Source organism: Oncorhynchus nerka, linkage group LG15 (genome assembly GCF_034236695.1).
Source record: "Oncorhynchus nerka isolate Pitt River linkage group LG15, Oner_Uvic_2.0, whole genome shotgun sequence".
Classification (NCBI taxonomy): domain Eukaryota; kingdom Metazoa; phylum Chordata; class Actinopteri; order Salmoniformes; family Salmonidae; genus Oncorhynchus; species Oncorhynchus nerka.
In genome coordinates this window covers 47,348,302-47,367,231 of record NC_088410.1, presented here as the reverse complement: position 1 = coordinate 47,367,231, position 18,930 = coordinate 47,348,302, and positions in this window count along the sequence as shown.

Sequence of the window (18,930 nt, the reverse complement as noted above, 5' to 3'; positions counted from 1 at the left end):
ACCGATGGACAGATTGGGATGACAGTCTGTCCAGAAAATCTGTTTCTACACAAAACCGGACAGTGCATTTCTTTTTCTGGGGAGGTTGAACTTTGTTTTGATTTTTAAACAGAGCATAGTGGTAACTATTTGGACTCCCCATCCAAAAGATATCATTAAATACATTTAGTATTTTGAAATTGGCCATTTTTAAAATATTTCATGCAAGGACAATCCTAAATGTACATTTTAGTAATTTAGCAGACGCTTATCCAGAGCAATTAGGATTAAGTGCCTTGCTCAAGGGCACGTCAATTGATTTTATTTATTCACCTATTCTGCTCAGGGAATAGACCCGGCGACCTTTCGGTTACTGGGCCAACACTCTTAACCGCTAGGCTACCTTCCATCCCATCTATGATATGTTGTGTATACCTTCCCCCCCCCCCCAAATCTGTGAGGGGGAAAAGGAGATGAAAAAAATGTCCACACAATATGTTAAACTGCCATTTTTTTTTATTAGAAATTATATACATACAATGAAGTCAACAGTGAAATATTGGCATGCATCTCCTTAGCTTAACAAACTAAGTGATGCTAGGGTGCTTAGCAATACGTCACTGAGGCTTGCGTAAAGTTGCAAATTCAGACATGCACCAAAATCTCGGTGTCGTGTGAAGTCGCGAAGCCTCTGGAGTAGCCTAGTGAAGTGTAAACCCAGCATACGTTTGTGAAGTTGACTGATGGCGCTCTCGCTACCTTTCACATTGAAAACCTAATCAGGGTGTGAAAGCACCACTTAGTCAATGTCATAGAAGATTGAACACCTACGAAAGAACAGAGGGAAATTATAAAATGGGGAAATGGCTATAGACCTTTTTGTAACACTGCGTGGTAATGACGGGTGTCTGGTTGGGGTATGGGCGCCCACACTTGGGCAGCGGAGTGTAATAGCGTTGACATGTATAATGCAAGGCCATTTGTCTTGCGTACCTGTCGCGAGGTGATACATGGTCTGTCCTCTTAGAAGGGCAACGCAGTCCACCAATCAACTCAGTTGGTCCCTATGTACCAGTGGTCATTACAGTAAGGCGACGGGCAGGAATCTGAAAAAGCATATTGGGACGGTGGGAAACTACACTGGAGTTGGTTGCTACTTTTGCGGTACTTGTTTGACAACACCTTATTAGTATCCATGCCAACTGAGGAGATCCTTTGGTCCAGTTAAATGTTTTTACAGTCAATATTGTGCACACACTGGCACACACTGGTTGTTCAATTCGGGAATTGGTTCCTCCTTTTGAGAGAACCAATTCCCAAATGGAAGGTCGAGTGGGGTTCTCTGCCGCGTAACTGCTTCATTAAAAGGTCCACTGCCAGAGTCTTGCCGTCTTGTATTTTGACTGTTGGGGGTATCGGTGTGTCTTCCTTCACCGGATCCAGCTGTAGGCACGGCACTCCACCTCCGGCAACTCCTTATAAACGATGCGGTAGCCACACTCTGTCGAAACCCGCTGGCACTTGTTGGGCCATGTGGTAGGTTTCATCGGTCTGGGGATACGAACAGAAACCAGGCACTTTGTGATATTGGCAAACAGAATTCCTGTTTGGCTTTAGCAGATTTTTCTATAGGTCACTGTTGCATACCAGTACTCAACATTTTTAAGGTCTCTTTTTAACTTAGCTATTCATTTGGTTTGTTTACTCACGAGAGGCAAAAGTAGCCATTTTCATGGCAGTAGCACTTGTCACAGCCCCTGTAGAAGGTCTGTCCAGGCTGAAACTGAACCTCCTTGTAAATACACGGACCTGCAGTCAGAATACAGAGCTCAATTGACATTGATAAAAACGTACCGGTTGTTAGAATGCACTGTCAATCTATCTGGCTATGGCATGCACAATTGCAAGGATTTACAAATAAACTCAGAGATTACTGCCTGATACCAATCTGACCCTGAATAAGTAGACCTGCCCTGCTGCACCCTGCGCTGCCAGCATTATTTCAGTTGGCCAGTAGATGGAAATGTTACACTTAAACTGCTGAACAGTAAAGCGTTCCATTCCAAATAAGTGATGACCCAAATTGAGAAATGGATTCATGCAATGCATGTGAAAATGTATTATCACAGATGGGATTTTATTTGAATTGATGGTACACAATCTTTATCTACTCTGATTTGGAGTTTTGCTTTATTTTGTCAAGTCACTATTCAATTGAAGGAAGAAATGTGTGCAAAATGTTTATATTTGAGCAAAGCCAAAATATATTCCACATAGGTTTTACTTCTCTTTTTTTTTACAGAAAGGTAAAACGAAATGGCCTGTACACCAAAAGAGAAACGACAAGTTACCAGAAACATATTAGCCTACTCTGGCGCACTACTTAGGACCAGAGCTGGTTCTTCAGCTGCCCTTGATGGAGAACCCTTGTTTTGGTTCCAGATATAACCTTCTTTTTTTTTTTTTTACAAAAGGGTTGTTCGTTGGGTGGAATGTTTCAACCTGGAACCAAAAAACAGATCCCTTCATTACACCTTTTTTCCAAGAGTGTATATAATCAAGGTTGTACTGTACCTGCGTGTCTGTAGATGGCTGCCTGGGTCACCTGACAAGTCCAGATGAGACTAAGGGACAGACACAAAGCCCAGAGACAGACTGACATCCCAGGTCCAAACACACGCCTCATCCACGTCATGGCAGCCCGACTCCGCTCCAAGAAGTAACAAGAAAAATGAACTGGGAAATCTACCAGGAAGAAGCAGGTCTTCACACTCCACTAACCTCCCGACAGCAAATGCAGATCAAAGTGACTGAGTAAAGAGGTAGCCTATGTTTTTATGCGAGAGAGCGCAAGTGCCGGAGGCCGGTGTGTGATGAAGCTGGGAACAGGTTCTTTAAGCGAGGAGTGGACCAGATGGTTCGTCTGAGCCCTGTCAGAGTGTGGAAGTCTTAATTCTCACTCCTCTGCGCTCCAGATGGCCTTTATACCCTCCCTGCCCAACACCTGCTCTGACGGCCAAGGTACCACACAGCAGAGAGAGAGAGAGGGTGGGAGACGCCTAGGACTAAACATACATTTCTGTGCTTGTTTCTTTCCAAATTTTTAAAATGTTATTTTCGTTCCTACCTCTCTTTTTCTATTGCACTCCTGTCTGTGCCAGAGTGCACCCCCGCCCCTCGTTGTCTGGCCGGCGCATCTCCGTTCTGGAACGCTCTGGGTCGACTGGGGTTTGGTCCGTCTGGGCAAAGGGAAAAGTTCCACTAAATATTTTGATATTTCTTCTGACTCATTGGGTTTATATGAGCAAAGCGCAGCTTCCGGAATTGTAACGCTAGGTGTGGAATGTGGACCGCTTCGTTTCGGAATGTCCCGGCCTGGCGTTTTCCTGTGGGTGTCCGTGCCGTGTCTAGCACTGTAGCACGCTGGGTGGCTTTTTCACAAAAACACACACGCACATCAGTCAACCACACCTGGAGTCTTACGTGGGAACAGGCTGTCGTGTAGGTCTATCTGTCGTCACTGTTGCATTCGGAATAACAATCACTCAGAGAGGAAACTCTGGAAGCTAACAGACCTAATGGGAACACGACAGCCCTCCGTGATCTAACCCAGTTACCATGACACAAGCCCCTTTTCAATCCCTACATTCAAGCCTGGGCCGTGAGTGGCTCCTGACCTGTTTTTTGGCCACATTAAGTAGAGTTAATTCTCATCTACCACCCAACATCCTAACCAAGTAATTAGCAGCAAACTCACCTTTTTTTGCCCAACCTCAGGGTTTTTGAAAATGATCCAAGCCATGAGAGTATTCAGACCCCTTGACATTTTTCCACATTTTGCTATGTTACAGCCTTATTTTGAAATGGATTAAATTGTTTATTTTCCTCATCAATCTACACACAATACCCCGTAATGACATTGCAATAACAGGGTTTAAAAAATCTTAGCAACTGTATTAAAAAAAACAGGAATATCAAATTTATATAAGTATTCAGACCCTTTACTCAGTACTTTGTTGAAGCATCTTTGGCAGCGATTACAGCCTCGAGTCTTCCTGGGTATGACGCTACAAGCTTGGCACACCTTTATTTGGGGAGTTTCTCCCATTCCTCTCTTCAGATCCTCTCAGGTTCTGTCAGGTTGGATGGGGAGTGTTGCTGCACAGCTATTATCGGGTCCCTCCAGAGATGTTCGATTGGGTTCAAGTCCGGGCTCTGGCTGGGCCACTCAAGGACATTCAGAGACTTGTCCCAAAGCCACTTCGGGACAATCTTGTCTCGAAGCTCTACGGACAATTCCTTCGACCTCCTGGCTTGGTTTTTGGTCTGATATGCCCTTTGTCAACTGTGTGTACCTTTCCAAATCATGTCCAATCAATTGAATTTACCACAGGTGGACTCCAAGTTGTAGAAACATCTCAAGGATGATCAATGGAAACAGGATGCACCTGAGCTCAATTTCGACTCTTATAGCAAAGCGTCTGAATACGTGCGTAAAAAAGGTATTTCTGTTTTTTATTTTTATTACATTTGCAAAAATGTCTAAAAACCTGTTTTCGCTTGTCATTATGGGGTATTGTGTGTAGATTGCTGAGCTTTTTTATTTATTTATCCATTTTAGAATAAAGCTGTAATGTAACAAAATGTGGAAAAAGTCAAGGGGTCTGAATACTTCCCGAAGGCACTGTATATACAGTGAGCTCAAAGTATTGGGACAACAATTTCTTGTTGTTTTGGCTCTGTACTCCAGCACTTTGGATTTCAAATCAAATAATGACTATAAGGTTCAAATGCAGACTGTCAGCTTTAATTTGAGGGTATTTTCATCCATATCAGGTGAACCAATTAGAAATGACAGCACTTTTTGTACATAGTCCCCCCCTGCATTTTAGGGGACCAAAAGTATTGGACAAACTCATGTACAAATCAAATAAAACTTGTCGCATGCGACGAATACAAGTGTAGACTTTACCGTGAAATGCTTACTTACAAGCCCGTAACCAACAGTGCAGTTCAAGAAGAAGAAAATATTTACCAAGTAGACTAAAATAAAAAGTAATAATAAAAGTAACACAATAAGAATAACAATAACGAGGCTATATACAGGGGGCACCGTCAGTGTGCAGGGGTACAGGCTAGTTGAGGTAAACTGTACATGTAGGTTGGGGCGAAGTGACTATGCATAGGTAACAAACAAACAGAGCAGCAGTGTACAGAAGGGAAGAGGGGGTGGGCAATGTAAATTGTCCGGTGGTGATTTTATGAATTGTTCAGCAATCTTATGGCTTGGGGGTAGAAGCTGTTGAGGAGCCTTTTGGTCCTAGACTTGGCTCTCCGGTACCGCTTGCTGTGCGGTAGCAGAGAAAACAGTCTATAACTTGAGTGACTGGAGTCTCTGACAATTTTATGGGCTTTCCTCTGACACTGCCTATTATATAGGTCCTGGATGGCAGGAAGCTTGGCCCCCGTCATGTACTGGGTCGTTCGCACTATCCTCTGTAGCGCCTTATGGTCAGATGCCGAGCAGTTGCCATACCAGGCGGTGATGCAACCGGTCAGGATGCTCTCGATGGTGCAGCTGTAGAACCTTTTGAGGATCTGGGGACCCATGCCAAATCTTTTCAATCTCCTGAGGGACAAAAGGTTTTGTCGTGCCCTCTTCACAACTGTCTTGGTATGTTTTGACCATGATAGTTCGTTGGCGATGTGGACACTAAGGAACATTAAACTCTCGACCCGCTCCACTACAGCCCCGTTGGTGTTAATGGGGGACTGTTCGGCCCGCCATTTCCTGTAGTCCACGATCAGCTCCTTTGTCTTGCTCACATTGAGGGAGAGGTTGTTGTCCTGGCACCACACTGCCAGTTCTCTGACCTCCCCCCTATAGGCCGTCTCATCGTTGTCGGTGATCAGGCCTACCACTGTTGTGTCTTCAGCAAACGTAATGATGGTGTTGGAGTCATGTTTGGCCACGCAGACATGGGTGAACAGGGAATACAGGAGGGGACTAAGTACACACCCCTGAGGGGCCCCAGTGTTAAGGATCAGTGTGGCAGATGTGTTGTTGCCTACTCTTATCAACGGGGAGCGGCCCGTCAGGAAGTCCAGGATCCAGTTGCAGAGGGAGGTGTTTAGTCCCAGAGTCCTTAACTTAGCGATGAGCTTCGTGGTGTTAATGGGGGGACTGTTCGATTGAGCTTTGTGGTGTTAATGGGGGAGCTTTGATTGAGACTGCGTCACCTGTGGTTCTATTGGGGCGGTATGCGAATTGGAGTGGGTCTAGGGTGTCTGGGAGGATGCTGTTGATGTGAGCCATGACCAGCCTTTCAAAGCACTTCATGGCTACTGACGTGAGTGCCACGGGGCGGTAATCATTTAGGCAGGTTACCTTCGCTTCCTTGGGCACAGGGACTATGGTGGTTTGCTTGAAACATGTAGGTATTACAGACTCAGTCAAGGAGACGTTGAAAATATCAGTGAAGACACTTGATAGTTGGTCCGCACATGCTTTGAGTACACGTCCTGGTAATCCGTCTGGCCCAGCGGCTTTGTGAATGTTGACCTGTTTAAAGGTTTTGTTCACATCGGCTACCGAGAGCGTTATCACACAGTCATCCAGATCAGCTGGTGCTCCCGTGCATGCTTCAGTGTTGCTTGCCTCGAAGCGAGCAAAAAAGGCATTTAGCTTGTCTGGTAGGCTTGCGTCACTGAGCAGCTCGCGTCTGGGTTTCCCTTTGTAGTCCGTAATAGTTTTCAAGCCCTGCTACATCCAACGAGTGTCAGAGCCGGTGTTGTAGGGTTCAATCTTAATCCTGTATTGACGCTTTGCTTGTTTGATGGTTCGTCTGAGGGCATAGCGGGATTTCTTATAAGTGTCCGGATTTGTCTCCTGCTCCTTGAAAGCAGCAGCTCTAGCCTTTAGCTCGATGCGGGTGTTGCCTGTAATCCATGGCTTCTGGTTGGGATATGTACATACTGTCACTGTGGGGACGACGTCATCGATGCACTTATTGGCGAAGCCGATGACTGAGGTGGTGTATTCCTCAATGCCATTGGATGAATCCTGGAACATAATCCAGTCTGTGCTTGCAAAACAGTCCTGTAGTGTAGCATCCGCGTCATCTGACCACTTCCGTATTGAGCGAGTCACTGGTCCTTCCTGCTTTTTGGCTTGTAGGTAGGAATCGGGAGGATAGAATTATGGTCAGATTTGCCAAATGGAGGGCTGGGGAGAGCTTTTTATGCATCTCTGTGTGTGGAGTAAAGGTGGTCTAGGATTTCTCCCCCATTTTTTTCCCATTGCAACCATGGTTTCCCAACTTATTTAAGTTTGCCTGCATTAAAGTCTCCGGTCACTAGGAGCACCGCTTCTGGGTGAGCATTTTCTTCTTTGCTTATGGCCTCATAGAGTTGGTTGAGAGCGGTTTTAGTGCCAGCTTCGTTTTGTGGTGGTAAATAGACGGCTACAGATAATACAAATGAGAACTCTCTTGCTAGATAGTGTGGTCTACAGCTTATCATAAGGTACTCTACCTCAGGCGAGCAATACCTCCAGACTTCTTTAATATTACACATCGCGCACCAGCTGTTATTGACAAAAAGACACACACCCCCACCCCTCGTCTTATCAGAGGTAGCGTCTCTGTTCTGCCAGTGCATGGAAAATCACGCTAGCTCTAAATTGTCCGTATCTTCGTTCAGCCATGTCTCGGTGAAACATAAGATGTTACAGTTTTGTCCCGTTGGTAGGATAATCTTAATCATAGGTCATCAATTTTATTTTCCAGTGATTGCACGTTAGCCAGAAGAATGGAAGGCAGTGGGAGTTTATACGCTCGCCTCCGGATTCTCAGAAGGATGCCCGATGTGTATTAAAGTAGTAAAAAGTTAAGTATTTGGTCCGATATTCATAGCACACAATGGCTACATCAAACTTGTGACTCTAAAAATGTGTTGGATGCATTTGCTGTTTGTTTTTGGTTGTTTTTCAGATTATTTTGTGCCCAATAGAACGTAATGGTAAATAATGAATGACACAATACATGATTTACCATTCATTTCTATTGGGCACTAAATAATCTGAAACCAGTGGAGTCTGCTGAGGGGACGACGGCTCATAGTAATGTCTGGAACAGAGCGAATGGAAATGACACAACACATGGAAACCATGTGTTTGATGTATTTGATACCATTCCAGTAATTCGGCTCCAGCCATTACCACGAGCCCGTCCTCATCAATTAAGGTGCCACCAACCTCCTGTGTCTGAATCACAACTAAAACAAATAGCAAATGCATCCAATACATTTGTGGAGTCACACATTTGACTGTTTGAATTTGTACCAATTCTACTTGAATTTGTACTAATACCTTTGAGGGGTCATAGTCATTATATCATTTCAAATCTAAAGTGCTGCAGTAAAGAGCCAAAACAATAACAAACTTGTCATTATCCCAATACATTTGGAGCTCACTGTATGTGCATCGGTGATGACGATGTTAGATGTGTCCGTTTTTAATGAGGAGAACCCCCGCCAGGCCATCACTGTGGCAGCAGAGCCATTACATAACTGGTTAATTATACCAGCTGATGAAAACCACGGTCTAATTTTATCTTGGCGCGTCATCCAACCAGTCTCCAAAAAGAGATCCAGCTAGTTGTAAGTGGCTGTAAGTAGATGCATACTGGTCCTGATCCTGGACATCTATGTTGCCCCTGGATGCGGTTCTTGGGTCAATTTAGCATTTCCCCATTAATGGTTAAGGTTAGGATTTTGGAAAAGCAAGCTGATCCTAGATCTGTACCTAGGGAAACATCTATGTAACTTCTATGGAGCTCTATGTACATTAGGCGAAGGTATATATTGAAGATTATTTCCTATAAGATGTATTGGGCAAACTCTTTAGGAGCTTCGCAGAGAAAATATACTCTCGCACTGCTTGAATCTCAGGATGGCTCGTGTTTGTACATGTGCTGTTCCTTCTTGTGTGTTACATGGTTAATGCTTGTGTGTTACATGTCCCCTGGAATCGGGGCCCGTATCCACAAAGCGTCTCAGAGCAGAAGTGCGGATCTATATTCATTACCATCTAAAAGGCTAAAGCGATCCTAGATCAGCACTGCTACTCTGATAGACTTTGTGGCTACGGGCCCTGGTCACCACCCAGTGCTTTAGATAGAGTGTGGTGTTATATTGAGTCCTGTCAGCACATCTTGTTCTTAAAGACGGACAATAAACACATCTGATGTTTGACTTAAACAAGAATCGGCACGGCGGCAACATGACCTACATTTTAGTCATTTAGCAGATGCTCTTATCCAGAGCGATTTTTCAGGAGCAATTAGGGTTAAGTGCTTTGTTCAAGGGCACATTGACCGATTTTTTGGGGGATTCAAACCAGCAACCTTTTGGTTACTCGCCAAACGCTCTTAACTGCTAGGCTACCTGGCTACTCCCCCCCCATGAATGAAGGAGATTAAGAAAAAAAAGCATAATTTCGGTTTTTCAATCAGCAGTGACATCTTGCGCGTGTGTGGTTTCGTCTTGTGTGTGTGCAGACGAGTGTGCGCGTTGTAGGTAAGGGGTAACGTTTTCCACCTTTCCTGCCAAAGCCTCACATACAGAAGCCAGGCCAGGCCCTGCTGCTGGCTCTGTCTACAAAGTGACGTGACATGGTTGCTTTATTTTCAAAGCTGCCACTCCGATGGTGAAGCCTAAACACTCAGACATCCTTTGACAGATACCCATCCCACCAAAACCCTGCCTAGCACATCCTGTTCTCATTCCCATCCCCTCCGCTCCCGACCGAGCACATGGCCAAAGAGCTAATCTCTGCTCACACGATGATGACCACACTCCATGTGATTATTTTCGCTAGCTGTTGTGAACACACACAGGCCACACTCTCGCAGGCCACACACACATACGCACTGTGGTCCACTTCCTGACACACACACAGTGACAGGCCACACATACACAAACTGTGGTCCACTCCCTGACTCGACTGTTCTCTCTCCAGTCGATGAGCTCAGGCCTCAGCTCAGCCCTTCAAGGTGTGGCACCCACTGCCTAGTTCGTTGTGTGTAATACTCCTGGTGACTCATAAAGACTGGATGGGTGATGATGATTTAGAAGTGATTTGTAGCCAGGGGCTGACAACATCCTTTTCTTTGACCAGACTGAATTATTTAAACAAGGCGTGCTATAAACAACTGGTCATTCCTTTTTTCCTTTCATGTCTATGGGCAGAAAGGAGAGCGGTCGATAGGACCACACATGTGCAACTGGTCAGACCCGATTGATCGACACTGAGAGTGAGGGTTCAGACTCGCTCACGATCCGAGTCGTACCACACTTCTGTTTAGATACTGTAGATGACAGCTGGTGCAGTCAAAGACAATGACATGTTTACACCATATGCAGGTTTCAATTATTTATCGACTTTTGACACAATCCATTAGTGTGGCTGTGCAACTTATCTTATTGCCAACAAATCAGCGAACCTCTCAAGAAAGGGAGAAAGCGAGGAGGCATTTGAAAGGGTGTAGTCAGAGAGGAACAGGCGACGTGAGAGGGTTTACTCCGCCCAAAGATAAGACCATGAAGTGAGGAATTTTTGTTTGGAGGTCAATGAGAGAATGTCAAATTTTGTCAACAAAAAAATGAATTGCTAATTTGCTACGTAAGGCTAATTTAATCGAATAGAAGTTTCATATTGCTTAGGTTGTTACGAATGTGCTGATATAAGTGGACGTACGTGGCATTTTGGCAACTTAAAAAACAAAAATATTGGAAATGTGCCTGTTGTTCACACGCGTATCTGCCCTCTCATTGGCTAGAATGGTCCCACCCGATCTTGCCTTTTCCCGTCTTCCTTCCATCAAAGACAATACAGTGCTTCCATCTTTGAGGACATGTGTTACCATTGTTAGAGCGGTCACTCGACTATCTTGTCAATATATTAGATACTCTTAGGGTGTAGAAGGACACCTTGGCGTCAGTCCGCTGGCGCTGGCAGTGCCATCATCTGTCGGTTCCCTGTGATCAAAGTGAAAGCGGCCCTGCCGGTACCCTCCACAGGGCTCCTCTGTGACAGCTTGGCCCCTGGTTGGCCCCTCTCAAAGCGTGTTGGCACTGCCCGACAGCGTTGGCACTGTCCAGGCCCCCTCCATCCTGCCGTCCCATTGGCCAGCCCGCAGGGAGCAGACAGCCAAGCTCCAGACTGACCATCTGGGTCTCCTTCTCTGTTTTTTTTCTCTCTCTCTCAATTCCAGCTGACTCTTGCTCTTCACTTCTCTTTTCCCATTTGCCAAGATTTGCATTCACTTTCTGTCCTCTCTCTTTTTCCCTCTTTTTCCATCTCTCTCTCCATCTCTCTCTTCATTCCTCTTTCTAGCCATAGCCTTGTAATGTGATATTTAACTGTTTGTCGTTTCAGCATTTCAAGCTTCTGTCATAGAATAAACAGTAGTGTGGAGATCATTTAAATTGATAGTTTACTGTGGTGTCCATTGTTAATACAAATAATGATAATAAAGTAGTTAACCGTCTCCTCTGTCTACACTACTGGCTTAAAATCCTACTGTTCCTCGATAGATTCGGAGTTCATTGACAATTTTGAGAACTTCTGGAAGAGGCCCCAGTTTCACAAGAGGAATGGCTTGCATCCAAATAGGAGAGAGGCAAGAGTTCTCTCGGCGAACAACGAGGACGTTCTGTCTGGATGTTCTGGTTCTCACAGACCTGGCTCAATGGTTTGATCATGGATAAAGACATTGAAATAGCTGATTACAACATCTTCAGGTGTGATAGACTGAAAAGGGGGGAGGGGTGGCTATATATGTGAAATTGACTCTCGTGGCATAATTTTGTCTAAGTGTCACTATCCCCAAAAGGTTTGAGTGTTTGGTTATAGATGTGGCCTTATGTAGCGGAGATTTACTGCCGCCCTGCTGCACTGGAAGAGGGTGTTGGTACTATTTCTGTATTTAAAACTTTTCCGTAATCTGAATTATACTGAACAAAAATATAAACGCAACATGTAAAGCGTTGGTTCCATGTTTCATGAGCTGAAATAAAAGATCCCAGAAACTTTCCATACGCACAAAAAACAACATATATTTCTCAAATTTTATTAGTGAGCATTTCGCCCTATGCCGAGATAATCCATCCACCTGACAGATGTGGCATATCAAGAAGCTGATTAAACAACATGATCATTACACAGGTGCACCTTGTGCTGGGGACAATAAAAGGCCACACAATGACAATTTCAATGCACAGAGATACCGTGACGAGATCCTGAGGCCCATTCATCCGCCGCCATCACCTCCTGTTTCAGCATGATAATGCATGGCCCCATGTCGCAAGGATCTGTACACAATTCCTGGAAGCGGAAAATATCCCAGTTCTTCCATGGCCTTCACCAGACATGTCACCCGTTGAGCATGTTTGGTATCATTTTTGATCGATGTGTACAACAGAGTGTTCCAGCAGTTTCACACAGCCATTGAAGAGGAGTGGGGACAACATTCCACAGGCCACAAGCAACAGCTTGATCTTTGAAATTGTTGCATGTTGCATTTATATTTATTTGGGGAGATTTTAACCTGGATTAGTTTATCCCGGGCCTCAGATCATTTGAATAAATATATAAATAAAATATTTGTATCGACTTTAACCTGACTCAACTAATATCCAAACCTACATGGATTAATGTAAGAAACCCAGCAAACTCCTCCCCGATTGAACACATTTTGACAAAAGGCAAGTACTTATCGAGTGGTGTTTTTTTCTAATGAAATCAGTGATCGCTATCCCATTGCATGTATTAGAGATACAAAACAGAAAAACATTGATTCTTGTATTAATATATATATATATATATATCTCCACAGCCATTCCTTCATGATATGTATTGCTCTGAGCTTTCCTCTATCAGCTATGTAACTGACCTGGAATTGACTCTAGAATTTGTCTCATCTATTTGTATATCTCTGGCAAACAAACACGCCCCCTTTAAACACCATAGAGTAGAACTTTCAGGTCTCATTATGATTAGAAATCAGGACTGGGCCAAGGCTAGAAAAAATTGACTCTAGCTGATTGGCTGCTTTTCAGGAAATTGAGAAATAGATGCATTTCCGGAATTAAGAAAGCTAAGTCAAGCTACTTTCAGGGTTCACACAAAGTGGTTGATGTGTTTAAAGTACTTGAATTTGGCACTCTGGAATTCAAGTACTGGAATACCTTGAAAATCAGACATTTTCTCAAGTTTGTTCTTGAACAGAACTGCTCAAATATACACTGCTCAAAAAAATAAAGTGAACACTTAAACAACACAATGTAACTCCAAGTCAATCACACTTCTGTGAAATCAAACTGTCCACTTAGGAAGCAACACTGATTGACAATAAATTTCACATGCTGTTGTGCAAATGGAATGGTGGAACAGGTGGAAATTATACGCAATTAGCAAGACACCCCCAATAAAGGAGTGGTTCTACAGATGGGGACCACAGACCACTTCTCAGTTCCTATGCTTCCTGGCTGATTTTTGGTCACTTTTGAATGGTGGCGGTGCTTTCACTCTAGTGGTAGCATGAGACGGAGTCTGCAACCCACACAAGTGGCTCAGGTAGTCCAGCTCATCCAGGATGGAACATCAATGCGAGATGTGGCAAGAAGGTTTGCTGTGTCTGTCAGCGTAGTGTCCAGAGCATGGAGGCGCTACCAGGAGACAGGCCAGTACATCAGGAGACAGGCCAGTACATCAGGAAGAGAGGATGAGCACTGCCAGAGCCCTGCAAAATGAGGCCACAAATGTGCATGTGTCTGCTCAAACGGTCAGAAACAGACTCCATGAGGGTGGTATGAGGGCCAGACGTCCACAGGTGGGGTTGTGCTTACAGCCCAACACAGTGCAGGACGTTTTGCATTTGCGAGAGAACACCAAGATTGGCAAATTCGCCACTGGCGGCCTGTGCTCTTCAAAGATGAAAGCAGGTTCACACTGAGCACATGTGACAGTCTAGAGACGCCGTGGAGAACGTTCTGCTGCCTGCAACATCCTCCAGCATGACCGGTTTGGCGGTGGGTCAGTCATGGTGTGGGGGGGCTGCACAGCCCTCCATGTGCTCACCAGAGGTAGCCTGACTGCCATTAGGTACCGAGATGAGATCCTGAGAGACCCCTTGTGAGACCATATGCTGGTGCGGTTGGCCCTGGGTTCCTCCTAATGCAAGACAATGCTAGACCTCAGGTGGCTGGAGTGTTCCTGCAAGAGGAAGGCATTGATGCTATGGACTGGCCCACCCGTTCCCCAGACCTGAATCCAATTGAGCACATCTGGGACATCATGTCTCGCTCCATCCACCAACGCCACATTGCACCACAGACTGTCCAGGACTTGGCGGATGCTTTAGTCCAGGTCTGGGAGGAGATCCCTCAGGAGACCATCCGCCACCTTATCAGGAGCATGCCCAGGCATTGTAGGGATGTCATACAGGCACGTGGAGGCCACACACACTACCGAGCCTCATTTTGACTTGTTTTAAGGACATTAAATCCAAGTTGGATCAGCCTGTAGTGTGGTTTTCCCCTTTAATTTTGAGTGTGACTCCAAATCCAGCCGTCCATGGGTTGATAAATTTGATTTCCATTGATCATTTTTGTGTGATTTTGTTGTCAGCACATTCAACTATGTAAAGAAAAAAGTATTTCATAAGAATATTTCATTCATTCAGATCTAGGATGTGTTATTTTAGTGTTCCCTTTATTTTTTTGAGCAGTGTATATACTCCAGTTGTACTTTATCAAAAGCCTTTTCAAAGTCAGCAATGAATACCAGGCCTGGTTTCCCAGATGTTCATGGTGTACTATTGTTTCTAGTGCTTGCCTTATATTATCTCCAATGTATAGTCTATGTAAAAAACCTGTCTGATTAGAATGAATAATGTCCGACAATACCTTTTAATTCCATGTGCTATACATTTTGCTAGAATTTTTGCATCACAACACTGAAGTGTAAGGGGCCTACAATTTATTTTAATGGACTGGATCTTTATACTTCAAGTTTCAGTAAATTATTTTTGGCAGCATTCCTGTTGAAGATAAAAAATTATTTGGTGGATTTTTCCCATATTCCATCCAGTTTGCTTTATTATTATAATATACTACACATTGATCTTTGTTGAATACGTTCCTTCGCCATGTATATCTCACTAGGTCAGGATATTTCAACCTCCATTTATCCACTAGTCCCAATATATCCATGACATTCATGATTTCCTTAAGAGCATGAGGGTGATGGTTTGTAGTGTGATTTCCTTTATGGTCCATTGAGGTATTTAAAACAGTATTATAATCTCCCACCATAATAATAGAGTCTTGTATTGCTTGGAGGGTTGCCAATGTATGATATATATTTTCAAAGAAGCGTGGGTCATCACTATTTGTTCCGTAAAGGTTAATGAGCCATATCTGTTTATAGTCCGATAACATATTTAAAATCCTCAATCTACCTTGTGGATCTGTTTGGACAATTTGCATATTCAGATCAAAATTACTGTTAATTAATATCATCACCCCTTTTGAGTTTCTTTGCCCATGGGAGAAGTATATTTCACCCCCCCCCCAGTCCATTTTCCACACCACTTCATCTAAAATTATTGAACGAGTTTCTTGAAAACAGTATTATATTTCTTCTCTTCGAGCCAGGTAAATATTGTTCTAATTTTCTTATTATCTGCTAAGCCATTACAATTCTAACTGGCAATATTTATTTCACCATTTACCATAATGTGATACAAGTTTCAAATCTATTTATCATAATATACGTTTGTAAATTTACCATTAAAAAGTACCATAGTGATTGAGTGTCCATATAGCTGTACCATGATATTTGCATTGCTACTAAGTAACCCTCCAATTGTTCTCCACTACTCCACCTGCCAAAGCCGCTTAACACCAATACTTTCCAACACCAGTGACATTACACTGTTACACTAACTCTGTGTTAGTTACACTGTTATGGCGTTGTTAACTATTACCTTGTATTTAACACCTTAGCATTTTTACCCTACAGAAGGTCAGTGTTAAATGTACACTGTTATGGTGTTCACTGATACCTTCACAGCAAATTCTCCAGTGTTAAATCAACACTGAGAGTGTTAACTTGAACACGGGTCCAGTGTCTATATGGGTCCACACTTTTCAGTCTTCAATTAACACACTGCTTAGTGTAAAACCTTATTTGAATATTTCCCAGAGTGCCTTTTGAGTGAATTGTAGACTATTTGTTAGTGACAGAGACATGGTTGTTGCATTCATGCATTTTCAGTCATATGGCCTTCACCAAGTGAGATCCTAAGCTAATATGTTATCATTAAAATGCAATTCCTTAACACAATACATAATTCATAAGTCCTTATTTTGAGGACCTATTTTTACCCTAATACAGTGGCCTAAAACACATGGTTTACAGGCAAAATTAGGCCTGCAAGTCACTTTATGCTGGCTTGCAAAGTGATGTGTAATTCCTATTGGAATCCAGACAGAGTGGGGATATCCAACATTTGCCATGTTTATTCACCCGCAACCTGCATTCAGATATGAGACTACCTTAAGCTTCTAAACTAGAACCACCAATCCTATACTAAGTTGTTGTAGGCATATAGGCTATTTCATGATACTAACTTGTAGGCATATAGGCTATTTCGTGACATGAGTATGAAACCAGTATGAGTATGAAACCATCGCAGGAATCTATTTTGCAATGATAATGTAAATTAAATTAATAAAGGGAAATACAGTATATGCCGATTACAATACTTCCAAAGTATACAGCAAATAAGTGTCACGGCTTTCTTCCTGGGAAGGAGAGGACCAAAGCGCAGCGTGGTAAGTGTCCATGGTTTTAATAGGAAAACTCAAACATGAACACAACTACAAAACAAGGACCGTGAAAACCCGAAACAGTCCCGTGTGTCACAAACACTGTCACAGGAAACAATCACCCACAAAATACCCAAAGAATATGGCTGCCTAAATATGGCTCCCAATCAGAGACAACGATAAACACCTGCCTCTGATTGAGAACCAATCCAGGCAACCATAGACTTACCTAGACACCTAAAAGAACACAAACCCATAAATCTACAAAAACCCCTAGACAAGACAAAACACATAAATCACCCATGTCACACCCTGGCTTAACCAAAATAATGAAAAGAAAACAAAGATAACTAAGGCCAGGGCGTGACAATAAGGGTGTTATTGTCACCATAAAAGCTCAAACTGCAGTGGCCTAATTCCAATAGTGCCAAATTATTCAGCAAATAAAGGGCGATTGTCACCATTAAAGGTGAATGGAGTTTTAATGCTCATTCACACCCGCACCGTTTGACAACAGGTCTGAAATATAATGGGAAACATGCGTAGGCCTATGTATGGCATGCGCTGAGTTTATAAATCTCGATATTTTTTTATTTAGATATTCTTTTCAAAAATGGCACATGCAGCCTCATTTAGAACTGTTGCAATTTCACACTAAATACTGTATCTGCATGTGCAATTTCTGAAAAGACTGCACATGTCACACCCTGACCATAGTTTACTTTGTATATTTCTATGTTTTGGTTGGTCAGGGTGTGAGCTGAGTGGGCATTCTATGTTTCATGTCTAGTTTGTCTATTTCTATGTCTGGCCTGATATGGTTCTCAATCAGAGGCAGGTGTTAGTCATTGTCTCTGATTGGGAACCATATTTAGGTAGCCTGGGTTCCACTGTGTGTTTGTGGGTGATTGTTCCTGTCTCTGTGTTTGCACCAGATAGGACTGTTTTGGTTTTCCACGTTTGTTGTTTTTGTAGTGTTCGTGTTTATTCCTTTTTGTTATTAAACATGAACCAGTATAATCACGCCGCATTTTGGTCCGACTCTTCACCACAGGAATACCGTGACTGCACATAAATATATTTATAAACTTGGCGCAAGCCATACATGTGCATGTTACCCATTATAAATCAGACCTGTCGTAAAACGATTAAAAATCCATTCACCTTTTATGGTGACAATCGCCCTTTATTTGCTGAATAATTTGGTACTAATAGAATTAGGCCACTGCAGTCTGTAAAATGTAGAGCAATGGTATATTTGATTGCATTTCTGTAGTGGTGTGGGCAGAATGTTGGGATATTTTGCAGTGATTCTTTCAAACTTAACATGGGTCATTGATATTCACGTAATAATAAGGAATTATTATCGACAACGCCCACAAATTGTGGAAAACAAACATTCTTTCCCATTCACCCCCATTGTAAAAGAGCCGACTTCATCATCGATTTTTTATATTTTTTATACATAAATATACAATAGGTGGGTCTAATCCTGGATGTTGATTGGTTAAAAGCGCAGCTGGTGTCTCTTCCACAAGTTACCACTGGATAATGTTATGACGTTGAAATTCCTATTTACTCTGTTCCATCTCACTGCGCAATCCACTGTCTCATCCGCCCAGCCAGACAATTTATAAACTTGATCTCCACTGTAAAAAGCATGTAGACATTATCTCCCATTTCATTTTATCTAGCAATTATTTGGTTTTCAAGAGCAGAGATTTGTATAAAACTTTTTTCTCTGACATTTGCAAAATTGTTTCAATATTGAAATTCGATCTCCAGCTGTCCCATAGTAATGACCGTGTAGGGGTCGGGAGTTGGGATGAGGCAGGCAGCATTTCTCAGCCAGTCAAAATCATGAATCAGCATCATTTTTATGGATTTATAGAAATGTCAAGTCTCATAGCAAAATGTCTGAATCCTTATTTAAATAAGGCATTTAAGTTTTTTTTATTTTTAATACATTTACAAACCTCTTTTCACTTTATCATGATGGGGTATTGTGCGTAGATTGATAAGAAAAAAAATGATTAAAAAAATACTTTCCGAATGCAC